General features: G+C 43.2%; 1 protein-coding gene across 1 annotated transcript in view; it reads left to right on the top strand.

Moving 5' to 3' along the window:
• Positions 1-15438, top strand: part of MTHFD1L (methylenetetrahydrofolate dehydrogenase (NADP+ dependent) 1 like) — a gene marked incomplete at its 5' end in the record, with an annotated part of 183587 nt that overhangs the window by 87469 nt on the left and 80680 nt on the right. The window lies entirely within an intron of this gene.

The raw sequence follows: 15438 nt of genomic DNA, 5'->3' as shown, positions 1-15438 counted from the left end.
AAGTTCACTTCTTAACCCCTGTCACCAATTTCCCCCATCCCCCCACCCACCTCCCCTCCAGTAACCGCCAGTTTATTCTCTATAGTTAAGAGTCTGTTTCTTTGTCTTTTCCCCCCTTTGTTTGTTTCGTTTCTTAAATTCCACTTACGAGTGAAATCATACGGTATTCGTGTTTCTCTGACTGACTTCACTTAGCATTATAGCCTCTAGGTCCATCCATGTTGTTGCAAATGGCACGATTTCATTCTTTTTGATGGCTGAGTAATACTGCATTGTGTATATCACGCCTTCTTTACCCTTCCACCGATCGATGGACACTTGAGTTACTTCTGCCATCTCTGTAATTGTAAATAATAATGCAGGAAACCTAAGGGCGCACGTATCTTTTTGATAAATATCCAAAGAAACTAAAACACTAATCCAGCCGGCTAGGTTTGAATTCTCCTCTGCTGTGTGCTGGACGTGTCCTTGGGTAGGTCACTTCCCCTCCCCAAATCACGGTTTCTCCAGTGTGTATCACAAGGCTTGTTCTGTGGGTGACAGGCAGTAATGCGGGGAAAGTAGGGGCCCAGACCCACAGGGAACAGTGGATGCCAGCTTCTAGTACCACCTTAAGATGCTAAGGGTCTTTACTTTTTAGATAACTCCTCACAAATACTAATTCATTTTTTAAGTAAAGAATAACTGTGTGACAACACTCGGGGACTCTCATGTGAGACTCATAGAAGGATTTGAGTTCTGCCGATGGGAGACACCACTGCTTGTAGCCCTCCTCATACAGAGGCGTCCAGAACGATCCACACAGGGGACCTAAGAGATCTAAGGGAATTGGATTGCTTCAACTACCCTCCTTTCAGGTTAAGGAAATCCTTCTAGAAGGCCTTGTTCGAAATGCTCTGTGGTTCCTGGGGAGAAAGCCGGATGCCCCGGAGCCCAGCAGATCCCGGGTGCCTGACATCATCCCAGCCCATCTCCCTGGCTTGCCTAAGCCTTGCTCCGTTCTGGAATGCGAAAGAGCTCAAAAAACTTAAACTCGAAAATTGTTGAGAAACAATGCGGAGAGTCTTTGCAGTGGCATTAAACATTAAAATTAAAAACATATGGTCTGACATTCAACTGGCATATTTAACATCTCGGATACACTCTGGTGCCAAAAGGGAGGCTAATCAAAACATGAGCGATTCGGCTTCTTATTCGGGAAAGACCATCACTGCCAAGGGGAGAGAGGCAGGATGCAAATCGTTCTGCGATCTGGAAAACTAGAATAGCGAAGTCGTGCGGTATCTGCTACTTTGAGCCATCTTGCCGAGTCGATCGGTCCAATCATCTTGCTTTTATTTCCCAGGGCGCTTGTGTAAGAATTTACCTAGGGGGGAAGGGGGGATTGTAAATCTCTTAGGAACATCCCACCTATATGTCATATACAACAAATGCCTTTTGGTTTGTTCAAGTAAATACTCTAGTCATTATGGAGGAGTCAGAAACTTGTCATAAGAAGAAAATTCAAGTCATATCCCATATGTGCGTACAGATCGTTCACATTTTGTTCCAATACTGCCCTTCTTCTCTGCAGGCTTCCTTGTAAAGGACATCGTAACCCTATTAAGAGGAGTTACTCACTTTTATCTATTTACGTGGACCTTGCAGAGGCCCTGGGTCCCACCACTCTCCTGAAGGAAGCCCGTCCTCCAAACTGTTTCTCCTCTTTCCGCTGTGTCCGCCCGCACTGTTCCCCACCATGTCCTCTCTTCATGGGAAATCTGTTCTTTCCGAGGCTCTGATGGCCAGTTCTGAACTTCATCCTGCTCAGCTCTTAGCCACGTCGAGGGGGTCTTCTCTTCCTTGAAGCTCTCCCTCCCCTGGGTCTCCCCTGGGTCTCCTCCCAGCCGCTCTTTCCTGTGCAGTCCCTTTACAGGAGCGCCCTCTCTGTTCACAGCTGTGTCCCCAGCTTCTCCGCAAATAATCCATAAATGTCTTCCCAATTCAGAGAACATCGCAGAGGCACGGACAGGAGCAGTCCATAAGTTTTTCATCACAGGGCATGAGAATTATAAACCCGGGTTCTAGGGAGAGCTCTGGTGGAAATTCTGGCTCTGTCCTTACCAGCTTAGTGGCTGGGCAAGTGTTCTGGCCAGTACATTCTCACACTTAACACGCCCCTTCCCTCTTTTTGAAACGAGCAGTTGACTGTCCTGATGTAAAAATGAGGTGGACTGCAAACTTCTACATATAATTTCAGAAAACGATATTGTGCTAGTTTCGAAATGAAAGTATTTTATGATAACACAATAGGTACTGATGAGAAGAAGTACTTTAACTACATTAGAAGACATTCCAAGTGGTCGGGTGTCTGCGCACATCTATGAGACCGAGTGCACGGACCTGGCATGAGTACAGAAGGATTGGGTGGTGTTGGCCGCTCAGATGTCACAAGTGGTTATTGGCACTGGTGACGTGATCTTCTGAAAAAGTACACAACTCGTGACAAAGTTAAGGCTACCCTTTCCTCAGCGTTCACTGTTGTTTGCGTTCCTTGAAAAATGGGTGCCTATTGATGGCTTGAAAAAAATATTGTATTTCTATGTAGAAGAAAATAGGGGGAAGGTTCTAGTCCCCTGCAATCATAAGCAGGTTTTTCAACTACAAGAGTGCCTGGAAGGACGATCCTGTGGGCAGGGGACAAATTTTTGTGGGACCACCCTGCATGTTGCAGGACGTCCGACATCCTGGCCCCACCCACAGCTCCTCCCACTCACTGAGACCACCAGGTAGACCCCCCAGGGGGTACCCCTCTGTTGGGCACTGACACCCCTTCCGCAAGTCTGTTCTTTCATCTGTAAAGCCTGGGAAAACTGTGCATCTAAAGCGCACGGGCAGTTCCCGACATGGGTAAGTGTTTACTCCCAGGGACCAGAGTTTACCTTCCCTGAGGACCTGCTGTGTGCTGGGAGCCCTCCTGGGGGCTTTGTACGTGTTACTTATGTTCATACGTTTTATAACAACCGTAGGAGATAGTTATCAGGATAACCTCCTGTTACAGGTGAGGAAATGGAACATCAGAGTGAGTCAGCAGTTTGTCTGAAGGTAAACAGGTTGTGCAGTGGGGATCAGAGATTTGAACCTAAGTCCTCAGCCCTTGAACCTGAGAGCCTGGGCTCTTCCCACGGTGCCTTACTGTTTCCTTGGTGGTCGCCGTCATTCCGTGTCGCATCCTAGTAGGGCCTCTGCAGAGCTCCTAATGGGCACGAAATGTGCTTTGAATGAAAAATTATTAATACACATGAGTTGGCTCCATGACTTACCTGCTGGTCACCAAGTTTGGATTCCCACTAGGCTTTTGATGGTGAAGATATGCATATTTGCCAGGTAGTTTGTTGAAGCAGGATTGAAATAAATTAAAGAGTAATTAAATAAAAAGAGTCAAAAGTTTGGAGAAAGTTTTGAAAGAAGTTTTGAACCTTAGGAGTGTCCAACCTAATCTCAGCTGTTTTACATTTACAAAATGCCAATTTATTTTCAATGAGATATCAGCCCCATCCCCACTCAAGATTTATGCATATTCTAGATAACATTCCTCATATAGTTGTGCCTACCACATAACATGTGGAGTTAAAATAGACCCTTGTCAAGACATGTTCTACAGAGATTAGTACTATGAAAGTTAACATAAAATGACTGTAGAATGTGATCGAGATTAAACTTGAGGTTTGAAATTCACAAAATGCGAGGCTTTTGTACGGAGATACTAAGATCCAGGGTGCAGCGAATGACTTCAAAATTTCCCTTGTGTGACTGTTGTCTTACCCTATCCTGGCTGAGAACTTGCAACCTAAATAGTCAAATTACCCACGCCTAATATGTAAATTATAGTTCAGAAAATTGTAATTCCATGAGGTTGTTTTAACTTTCACAATGTTTGGTGTAATTACAATATTTTGCTGTTCTGATTTGCAGAAGGCAGTAGAATTGCTGGCAAGGAATATTAGGAAACCAGTAACTGTTAAAGAAACAGGGGAGCCTTTTGTGGGTCTCTTGATATCTTTCGGGGGCAGAGAAAGACACATTATTAGCATTTTCTAAAACCCTCCTCTCTTACCAGTTTCAGCCATAAAGTTGTTTTATCTATTAATACTTTGGGGGTTTTTTGTGTGTTTTTCCTTTAAAGATTTTATTTATTTGAGAGAGAGAGAGAAAATGAAAGACAGAGGGAGCACAAGTGGGGAGAGGTAGAGAGAGAAGCAGGCTCTACTGAGCAGAGAGCCCGACACAGGACTCGATCCCAGGACCCCGGGATCATGACCTGAGCAGAAGGCAGGCGCTTAACCCACTGAGCCACCCAGGCAGCCCTATCGGTTAATACTTTGATATAAGTAATACCAATTTTTAAAAAACTACCCTAGATTTAAAAGAATTATGGTCGGTTGCAAAGTGTTTGAACATCGTGTTCAAAATAAAGCAGAGGAGGGACACCTGCGTGGCTCTCGCAGTCGGTGTCTGACCCTTGATCTCCGCTCTGCTCTTGACCTTGGGTGTGAGTTAGGGTCCAACACTGGAAGGAAGGAAGGAAGGAGGGAGGGAGGGAAGGATGGATGGTATATTCAGAAACATGACAAGAATGCGGATCGCCACTGTTACTTACCATTATTCTGGGAGTCCTAGCCAGTGCAGTAAAACAAGAACGATAACAAAATATTTTAAAAATTGAAAAAGAAGAGACTAATATTTTATTTATATACAGTATGATTCTATCATTAGAAAATTGAAGAAATTTATTTTAAATAGTAAACGTTTGGCTAATGAGTTGGATGCAATGTAAGTATGTAGAAACCAATAATTTCCCTTTATATCAACAGTAAAAAGATACTATAGTGTGGGAAAATAGTCTATTTACATGTATCCCCAAAATGATAAAATACTTAGAAATAAATGTAATAAGAAATGAACATGGAGGGGAAAAAAAATCTCTGAAATTTTATTGAAAGACACAGAATAAGACCTGAATCAGTAGTGAGGCAATATGTCCCATGTTCTTGGGTGGGAATAATCTATTCTAAATAATCATCATTCCTCTGTCAAGCTAACATATAAAACTACTATGGTATACCCTACTGTTCTATACTATACTATTCAATCTATACTATACTATTCAGTACTGTCCTATACTATTCAATACTGTCTACACTGTATTTATAGTTACCATAAAAGCTATGCAGGAAGGTAAACTTCATAGTTAAATTAATAACGTGTGCGTAGATTCTATAAAAATAAATTCATGAGAATAAACCGAAAAAAAATTTTTTTAAGATTTTATTTATTTATTTGACAGAGATCACAAATAGGCAGAGAGGCAGGCGGAGGGTCGGGGGGAGCAGGCTCCCCGCTGAGCAGAGAGCCCGATGCGGGGCTCGATCCCAGGACCCTGAGATCATGACCTGAGCCGAAGGCAGAGGCTTAACCCACTGAGCCACCCAGGTGTCCCAAGAATAGACCAAAAATTTGAAAGAGTGATGATGGTTGACGTACCTCTCAATATCAAAACGAGGTAATGCTGCCACAATAATAGAGACAGACAGGCAAGAAATGATTCCAGAAGTACCCTCTGGAGTGTCCCTAAATAGACTTATTCCCTTATATGTAGAAATTAATGATTTGATAAAGGTGACATTCAAATTGGTGGCTAATGGATGGATTAATGATTAAATGATGTTTGGACCAATGGCTATTAATTTTAAAACACAGACTTCAGGGGCACCTGGGTCGCTCAGTCAGTTACAGGTACGACTCTTGGTCAGCTCAGGTCATGATCCTCAGGGTTGTGGTCTTGAGCCCAGAGTTGGGGAGTCTGCTGGAGATTCTCCCCCTCCCCCTCCCCCCCCCATCGCATGCATGTGCTCCCTCTCTCTCCAATAAATAAGTCTTTTTAAAAACCCACAAATTTCTGTATCACAGCATATTTGGAATAAAAATTTTAATGTGGAAATTAAAACTTAAGACTTCAAGATTAGGGGCGCCTGGGTGGCTCAGTGGGTTAAGCCTCTGCCTTTCACTCAGGTCGTGATCTCAGGGTCCTGGGGTCGAGCCCCACATCCCCTGGTCAGTGGGGAATCTGCTTCTTCTTCTCCCTCTGCCTGCTGCTTGCGCTCTCTCTCTTTAAAAATAAATAAAATCTAAAAAAGAAATAAAGTCAAGACAAAAGAAAAAGAAAGGTTAGTATTATTGGTGTAACATCAAGGTTATTAACAAAAGATTTATGTGACACATGAAGAGATGTTCATGATATATACAGTAAAACAGTTATAAAACAATTTTATAATCTCATCTTTTAAAATTTTGCAATGAGTATCTGTACTGTATTTCCAATGAAAACACATAGAAAATGTATAGCAAGGGCACCTGGCTGATTCACTCAGTGGAGTGTATGACTCTTGATCTTGGGGTCATGAGTTTGAGCCCCATGTTGGGAGATCTTTTAAAAAAGATACAGGGGCACCTGGGTGGCTCAGTTGATTAAACGTCCACCTTCAGCTTGGGTCTTGATCCCAGGGTCCTGGGATCCAGCCCCGAGTTGGGTTCCCTGCTCACTGGGGAGTCTGCTTCTCCCTCTTTCTCTCCCCCACCCTCCGCTCATGCTCTCTGTCTCTCTCAAAAATAAATGAGTGAAATCTTTAAAATAAATAGTTAAAGATATATATCAGATGATCGCTTTTATTTCTCTATAGGAAATAGGGTCATGGTGATTCTTTATACTTTGTTTCTTCTGGTATTCTTGAAACTTTATAATTAGACTCTGTTACCTAATTTTTAAAACAGGAAAAGTTGGCTTGAAACACCTGAAGTCATTTGACATGCAGAGTTAGGGAGAAAGGTATTCTAGGCAAAGCACACAGAACAAGCCAGTGGTTGTAGATGGGAGTGTTGGTGGATTCTGGGGATGGTGTAGCTGGTGTCTAAGATTGGGGGGGGGGTGAGGGGGTGGTGAATCTCAGAGGAGGTCATTTTGGAGGGGAATAAATGCTAATCTGGAATGTTGTGCTTGCGATTAATACTGGAGAAAAGTTGACAGTTTTTAAATAGTCTCTCCAGTAAGAAGCCTGAGAAGATGGCTTTTGAGACAAGCCGTGAAGAATGGTTAAAATGTAATCCAATAAACAGGACAGAGAGGGCAGAAGTTACGTGTTCGAGGAATCCCGGTTAGTTCAGTAGCCCAGAGACACATGGCAGAGAAGACAGATTAGAGGTCTATTTCAAGCATCCTTACAAGTCATGGAGAGGAGTCAGTACAGTTTCTAATCTATGAAGGTTTCCAGAAAGATTCTGTAAAGTTACTGTTGCTGGGACTCCCCGTGAAGATGGTGTTTCTTTCTACCCCCGCCTCCCACATAAGTCCCTTGGAGAAGGGAATAGTCGGCGGGGAGGGCACAAGTCCTGTCGACGGGTGCTCCCTCCCTCGAAAAGGACCCTGTCAGCCAGTAAAAATGCAGGTGCTGTAAGACCCACAAGCCTATCTCTGTGTGTTTCCACGACACAAAATCTCAGAAATACAATGTTGAGTGAAAAAGCCAGTTTGGGGGGATTGTAAGTACAGTCTAACACATTCTTAAGATACAAAAATAGCACTATATTTTGTTTATGCCTTTGTATGTATGTACAAGCAGGAATGTACAACCTGGATAAGGACCAGGTTCCTCAGAATTTCTCTTGAGGGGGTGAGGGCGTGGGGGAGGGAGCTCAGCTGGGGACCCAGGCACCAGGGACCTCAGCTCTCTCTATGCTGTTTACCTTCTTTGTAAAAGGAAGAGGCGGTTGTGGCAAAATGTTCATGTTTGTTACTTACGCACTGGGAGGGTGGGGGGTGGGGAGGAAATGCGTGTCTGTAATTTGGGACAGAGGCTGAGACCAGAGCCTCTGATTGGCAGTCCTCATTAGAATGTGGTCGAGTATTTAGCTTTTTTTTAGCTAAATCTGGATGTTAATAGTCATGCTTAGAGGTTCAGGGCTTGATGTTACTTTCTAGCCAAAGTGATGGATGAATGCCCACAGCTGACATAGACTGGCGGGCCCAGCCAGGTGGTGAGGCTTCCTCTACACACTGAACTGGGAGAAACCAAGGCTGTGTGCTCCGCTGTCCAGGGGCAGTGAATATCCTTATTCCATACTGAGATGTTTAGTCATTTTCTCATGAATGAGTTTCTTAGAAAATTTTCCATATTTTGGGGGCACCTGGATGGTTCAGTCAGTTAAGCATCTGCCTTTGGCTCAGATCGAGATCTCAGGGTCCTTGGATCAAGTCCACATCAGGCCCCCTGCTCAACGGAGAGTCTGCTTCTCCCTCTCCCTCTACCTGTCCCCCCGTTCATGCTCTGGCTCTCTCTCTTGATTGAATAAATAAAAATCCTTTTAAAAATGCCCATATTTTCAAGTATTGAGCCACACAAACATTCTGAACACCAAACACTAACAATCTGAATGCCTTCTCTTGATTTTCCTCCCCTCTTGTTTTGTCTTTTTGTTTGTTTTATAAAATTGCATGAATGCTTTGGTTGAGTGTAGATTGTTATTACTTTTAGGGTTAGGCAATAATTTAATGATGTAACTTCTAAAAATATTCAAAACAACTACAAAAACAGTTTTTTTGCCTCCAAAAAGCATTTCTTTATTTGGCACATAACACACACAAAGGAGCTAGTAGCATTGAGAGTAAGAATCGTTCTTGAAGTCAGATGAGCAGGAAGTCCGTTGGAGCTCCACACATATATCCTGTCCTTCTGCACGCTGCCATGCATTCTTGTTCCTGCTTTCCTGCCTGAATTCTGGAGCTTGTGATCAGACCGTCTTCCAACAGTTACATTGCATCGCATAGCTTTGGGGCATTTATGGGCACATCTCACCCTCTAAAATTTCAGCTCTTTCATCAGCAAAACTTTAAGTGAATCTCACATCTTTTCTAAATTGGAAATGTAACCTTGACTTCAGTCCCAGAGTTACCATTGTGCACAGAAAGAAAACACTGTGTAATGTTGAAATAATGTGCAAGCTGAAATGATAGAGATGAAAAATACTGTAATGTTTCTGAATAGGCTTTGTTTCCACAAACGCATCAATTAAGATTAGGTTCACCCACAAGTAACAGCAACAGCGAAAGAAAGGCACCCAAAGCAAATACAAGTTCATTTTTCTGTCAAATAAAAGAAATCCAGTCTAGACTGGAATGGCAGCTCCTCAATCATCAGGGGCTCTATGCTGCCTAGTAGTCCAAGATGGTTGCCCAGTTCCCAGCCATCACATCTGTATCCCAGCCAACAAGGAAGAAGGAAGAAAGGCATACCCCCTTTTTAGGAGACTTCCTGGAAGTTACACCCAGCACTTTTATTAATTAATCCTCTTAGTCACACTTAAGTACAGCTAACCCATACTTAGCTACCAGAGAAGCTAAGACTTTCCAATTTCTCCATGGTCTCTTTTAAATAGAAAAGTGAGTTGAGGGGTGCCTGGGTGGCTCAGTGGGTTAAGCCTCTGCCTTCGGCTCAGGTCATGATCTCAGGGTCCTGGGATCAAGCCCCACATCGGGCTCTCTGCTTAGCAGGGAGCCTGCTTCCCCTCTCTCTCTGTCTGTTTCTGCCTACTTGTGATCCCTCTCTGTCAAATAAATAAATGAAATCTTTAAAAAAAAAAAAAAAGTGAGTTGATAAGCCACTGTCAGCATGACATAGCTCCAGAGGTTTTCCAAATACACAGTTGAATTAATGCTCCATCACTGTGTCACTATCTTCATTTCCTTTTTGACAGCACCTGCCCCAGATAGGGTGGAGGAGAGCAGGCTTTTGGCTTCTCTCTACAGCCATGCTTAGGATCAACTTCTAAGTCAGCCAAACCGACCAGCTCATTTTCATTCTTAAGTACATCACAGATCATTTTTGAAGAAGAGCTTAGAACCGGCCAAAAGTGAGACCAGTTTTATGAATCATGACTCCTTCTTATAATGCAATACCATATAATAAACTATTATCCGGCAGATGTTAGTATCTTGGGGAAATGCTCCACATTCGGTTCCCTGAAAAGATCAGGATACAAAAGTATTCTACAGAGCGTGGCACCCATTATGTCGGAAATAAAGGCAGGTAAGTCGGGACCCATGTCCTTGTGAGAGCCAGTGCTCGCTGCCCTGCAGACCCGTCTCAGAAATTTGCAAGCTAGATGGGCATAATGAAGCCTTGTATGAATGCTCACCTTTTGCCAGTATCATGATAATGAATATTTCTATACTCTTAGCAGTTCCCTGTGTAATACACGTAATCCTGTTTCAATCATCAGCTTCACCCAAGTCAGACCCACTTTTAGATAAAAGGCCAGGCTGGGGATGCGCCAAAGAGAAGCAGAGGAGAAAGCAATGGCAAATTGAGAGTTTGCTCTTTGTTTATACAAAAGGAGAAGTAAGTAGACTGTAGTTTCAGCTCCTTTGGGGCTTAGGGATAGGGTAGAGGTCAGGAGGTGGGACGATTAGAATTATTCCTGATTATTTATTACCTTTTCCCCAGAAAATGCGTTATGGAACATCTCAGGGGCATCTTTCCTCTGTCAACAGTAGAGTGATAGCCAGGATCATAGATTCTAGTGAAAAGTGCCTGATTTGGTTTTTTTTTCCTCCACATCAAATTTTCCAATAATGTATTACTAATAATATATTCATTTTTTAAAAGATTTTGTTTATTTCTTTGAGAGAGAAAGAGAGCACGAGACGTGAGAAGGTCAGAGGGAGAGGGAGAAGCAGATTCCCATTGGGGCTGGGAGCCTGATGCGGGTCTCGATTCCAGGATCATGACCTGAGCGGAAGGCAGTCGCTTAACCAACTGAGCCACCCAGGCGCCCAATATATCCATTTTTAAACCGAAAAGGGCTATATTGAAAATAAGCCATAGGAAAAAATATGCACATACTTCCTTTTCAAGGTTATTTTCTTAACTGGGACCTTTTTACAAATGGAAATATGAATTACTGGTCTTTTCAGTGCATTCTCATTTTTTGTCTTAAAATCAGATCCTTTCAAGGTCCAGTCCTACTGGTCGAGTGGGGTGTTCATCTTACTCTCCTGCCCATGTCCTTTCTACCAAAGGAAACGTAGAAAGCAGGACCGTGCAGACCATTGCTGCCTCCATGCCCAGCCTTAGGGCCAGTGAGAGGAACATTGCATCTGTGACCCTAAATATAAAGATAATGGTTGATAACACTGAGCTTGGGGGTCATTGTTCCTTGTGAACTCTCTGTGCTATTTGCACCAGTCCTGAGGACAATGGAGCCAGGCCTGAATAATCATGACATTGATCTTACAGGAAACAAGCAGGACTAGACACAACTGTAAAACCAGCAAGTCTAGCCTTCTCCCTTCTTAGATAAAAAACCTGCAAAGTAGAGTCTGGGCCAGTGACCCTTGTCATTGCATGTGCACACACGTGTGTTGTACACGAAAACTGAATCACATCTTCTGAAACAATACTACTTCCAATATGTGTGACGTAGCCTAATATTTCCTATAATGTTTCTTTTTCTCTTTTTAATTCTGGGTGCAACCCTATAAGTTGATTTTGTGAGGCACTAATGGATCTCTGCCTTCAGTTTGGATAATCCCTGCTCTGCCTGCTTTTTGAATACATTGTAGCATCTTCCAGCTTTCAAGTTCAAAATGCTTTCCTGTTGTCTTAGTTTCTTCCATTAGAAGTTGTGCTAGTAGGAATGCTGATGTATTTCATTTGTTCTCAAGCTCAGTAATCATAGTTTCACTTGCTGGGTTTCTTATACTTGCAGAAAAAGCTATTACAGGTCTTTCAATGTTGTTGGTTTTTTTTTCCTGGAAACCTTTCAGATAAAATACATTCCTCTTTTGACATCTTTACTTTTTTCCTCCATGGGTTCGTTTTCATAAAATGCTCCATGAAAAATGTCCTGTTTCATCTTTTTTTTTTTTTTAAGATTTTATTTATTTATTTGACAGAGATCACAAGTAGGCAGAGAGGCAGGCAGAGAGAGAGGGGGAAGCAGGCTCCCTGCTGAGCAGAGAGCCCGATGCGGGACTCGATCCCAGGACCCTGAGATCTGACCTGAGCCGAAGGCAGCGGCTTAACCCACTGAGCCACCCAGACGCCCCCTGTTTCATCTTTTGATTATTGTAGGGTGAGATGTTAGGAGCAAAGCCTTTCCGAATTGGCCTCTCTTTCGAGTTATTTTCCTTGTGTCCAGTTCTTGGGAGCAGCAGGAAAACAGCTCTGCCCCCATGCAATCATCCAAAATTCCAGGCCTCTAGCCAGAACTCTGGGGCACTATTGTTTGCTAAAAACAGAAGGGTTAAAACCCTGGTCATGGCGATGACATTGTCCAAATGCTCACGATTGCAACAAGAAGATGGGAACTATTTGGATAATGGATTCATGGATTTAATTCAGTTGGATTTTTATAAGGGAGGTAAAAATAACATGTATAATTTAATTTTCATCTTTAACATTTTTTTCCAAAATTAAATTTCACTTTGGTCAAAATTATTTTATAAAATAGGATGATTAATGATGGGTTCAAATAATGGGAACCAGCATCTATAATTAACTCCAGAGGAAGGAAATTCTGGGTCTTGATACCAAAGCACATCTAAATGGCGTTACTGGCATTTTCAAAGTTTGTTTTTGTTTTGTTTTGTTTTGTCATTACTGAAAACATATGGTTCAAGTTGATCTATGTCCTTTTTATCCTTTGCTTATCTTTTTCTTTCCTTTCCCCAGATACATCCTCAATAACTTTCTCATGTATTCTATACAACTCTCAAAATTTCCTAATATATGTAAGCATTGCCATCGTCAAAAGGGTAGGTAGAAAGGCTCAGGCTAGTATGAATACTGTTTTCTTACTGATTTCCTTATGTGGGTCTCCTAACATGTGCCCAGTTGGTTCTACATATTCTTAGGAAAATTTAATCTTAAGACATTTAATAAAACCAAATCCAAAAGAGCAGAAAGGGTTTGATTTTTTGTAAAATTCCATAGCCTTAAATAAGATCAGTTGGATCCTCAAAATTAGTATGTTTGACATCAAGTTTACTTTTTTTTTTCAGCTACAGCAATAATGCTAAGCTTCCCTTATAATTAATGGTTCATCCTGGTTTATTTAGTCTCCTCCTAGTCACTGAAAACAATTAAAATGTTCAAAGGCTAGCCTACCTCAAGCTCCGGTTCAGAATTCATGTGCTTCTGTGACTTTGACCAGAGTCTTCCCGAGTTTCTCTGCAGACAGTTACTGTTGGATAGACGTGTTTACATAGGACAGAAAGTTGGTTCGAAGAGTCTGGTTTCCACTTCCTTTAGCGCTGTTCAGGAATTATAGCCCAGGGTGCTTCAGGATGAAGTCTAGTCCGGCATATTCCTTGCTTCCTCCTGTACAAGGTTTTATTTTTATTTCTGATTTGTTGGGAGAAAATAAAGGCTGGTGGAGTGGAGGCTGCAGTTTCATCCCTCCCTTTGTTTGGAAGAAATCCTTTCGCGGATTCAGTTAGCAGGGTCGGCCCTGTGCAGACATACTTCTTTCCTCCACCCCCTTTTTTTTTTTTAAGATTTTATTTAATTTGACAGACAGAGATCACAGGTAGGCAGAGAGGCAGGCAGAGAGAGAGGAAGGGAAGCAGGCTCGCGGCTGGGCAGAGAGCCCGATGCGGGACTCGATTCCAGGACCCTGAGATCATGACCTGAGCTGAAGGCAGAGGCTTTAACCCACTGAGCCACCCAGGCGCCCCTCCACCCCTTTTGAGCCACATGGGTTGCAAGGACTAGGTCTTCCGTGAGCCCTCTCACAGTCTATAAGCTCAAGTTCACGTCCCAAAGTAATGCGGAACTCAGTAATGTCATATATTTGATACCTATGTTTTTACGTGTATCATAAAGGAAAAAATTACTGCCATTATAAACTGGCTATGAAATCTGAGAGTTTTGATCTTCTGAGGACACGTGGAATGGAGGACCCGTTAGTTAGCCAGAAACTCAGAGGAAAATGATCTTGGTGCCTCAGTTTAACTCTATCTCAGAGCCAAGGAGGGGTTCCCCAAGGTAAAAACAAGCTTGAGAGTCTAGAGTTAAAGCAGTTGTTGCATTTTCTCCCACCGTGTACCCGTGGTGATGAACACGAACGTGAGAGAGAGTGGGGGTCATTCGTGTCCCCCTCCAGTCCTGGGAAGGCAGATGCCTGGCTGGAGGAAGCTGGGAAGTCAAGGCTAGGGTCTGACTCTCCCAGCAGAAGAGGGCCGTTTGCTTTTCAGGAGGCCAAGTGGCCGAGGGAGTGTTCTCTGCTGTGGCCCGGTGCTGCGTTGGGTACCAAGCCCAGTGGAACTGGTCCTGGGAGCTTCGTCTCTGGGAGCTCTTTCCTTGTTGTCCCCGTGTACTCCCCACTGCTGCCTAGGACTTGGCCCTCTTGGCACATAGACCAAGAAGTAAGCGAGGATTATGATTCTTAGTCCCTAGATTATTTGCTCCAAGAAAGAAAACAAATTTATGAATTCAGTTTAAGAAAGAAACAAATGCATGTCGTAATGAAGAAAACTCCAGATGTTGTCACAGCAGATCCATATTGCGGTGAGAAAACAAGTCTGGGTGCACCTGTCAGAGTTCAGGCAAAGAATTCAGAGCTGCGTTTCGTCTACCAAAATAATGAAGTACAAGGTGTCAAGATTTTCAGTGGAAGCAGAACCTACCACGCGGTTCAGCTGGAGGAAAGGAAAGCTTGTGTTTAGTTGGCTCGGGGACAGGACAGCAGGGCGGGGACACTGGCACAGACTGCCATCGGATGGGCCTTGGCTTCAGCCCGAGCTCTATCCCTCGTAGCCGTGTGAGCTTGGGAAGGATGGCTTACCCTTAGCCTTACGAGCCATTTGTGGCAGGTAAAGATCCCTCGCAGGTGTTAAAGAGTGAAACAAGACAGACAACATCCAGTATGTTGCCTGACACATAGGCGGTGCTTAGTGAACGTTAGTTCTGTGCTTTCCCCATGCCCGGTCTCTAATTAGAATAGGTTTCCCCGTCGTATGTGTTCCTTCTTGGCAGAAAGACTGACTATGGCTCCCGCCTGTGTTGTTCCATACTGAATTTTTTTGGGTATCCATCCGTCCCTTCTCTTTCGCAGAGTGAGTGCCGCACCCCCCGGTGAGGCCCTCGCTACTTTCCATCTCTAGGAATGGCCATGGCGGAGTGAACACGCAGAAATTTTACTATAACTGTCCTATTTCAGGAACTTACGGGATGTAAGGGTATCGTTAGCATAACAGCTTTTACATAATTTTCTATTCCGGCATCTGCTGCATTTGTAACGTTCTCAGGAATGAGGATCTAGACTGTTTAAGGCTCCTTCATCATGCTTGAACCACAGCAGTATTGACCTCTGTTGGTATTTTAGTGGATAATTCTGGTTTTTGGT

The sequence above is a fragment of the Martes martes genome (genome assembly GCF_963455335.1).
Source record: "Martes martes genome assembly, chromosome: 6".
Lineage (NCBI taxonomy): Eukaryota > Metazoa > Chordata > Mammalia > Carnivora > Mustelidae > Martes > Martes martes.
Note: the sequence above shows the minus strand (reverse complement) of the source record. Positions and strands in the feature narration are given on the sequence as shown.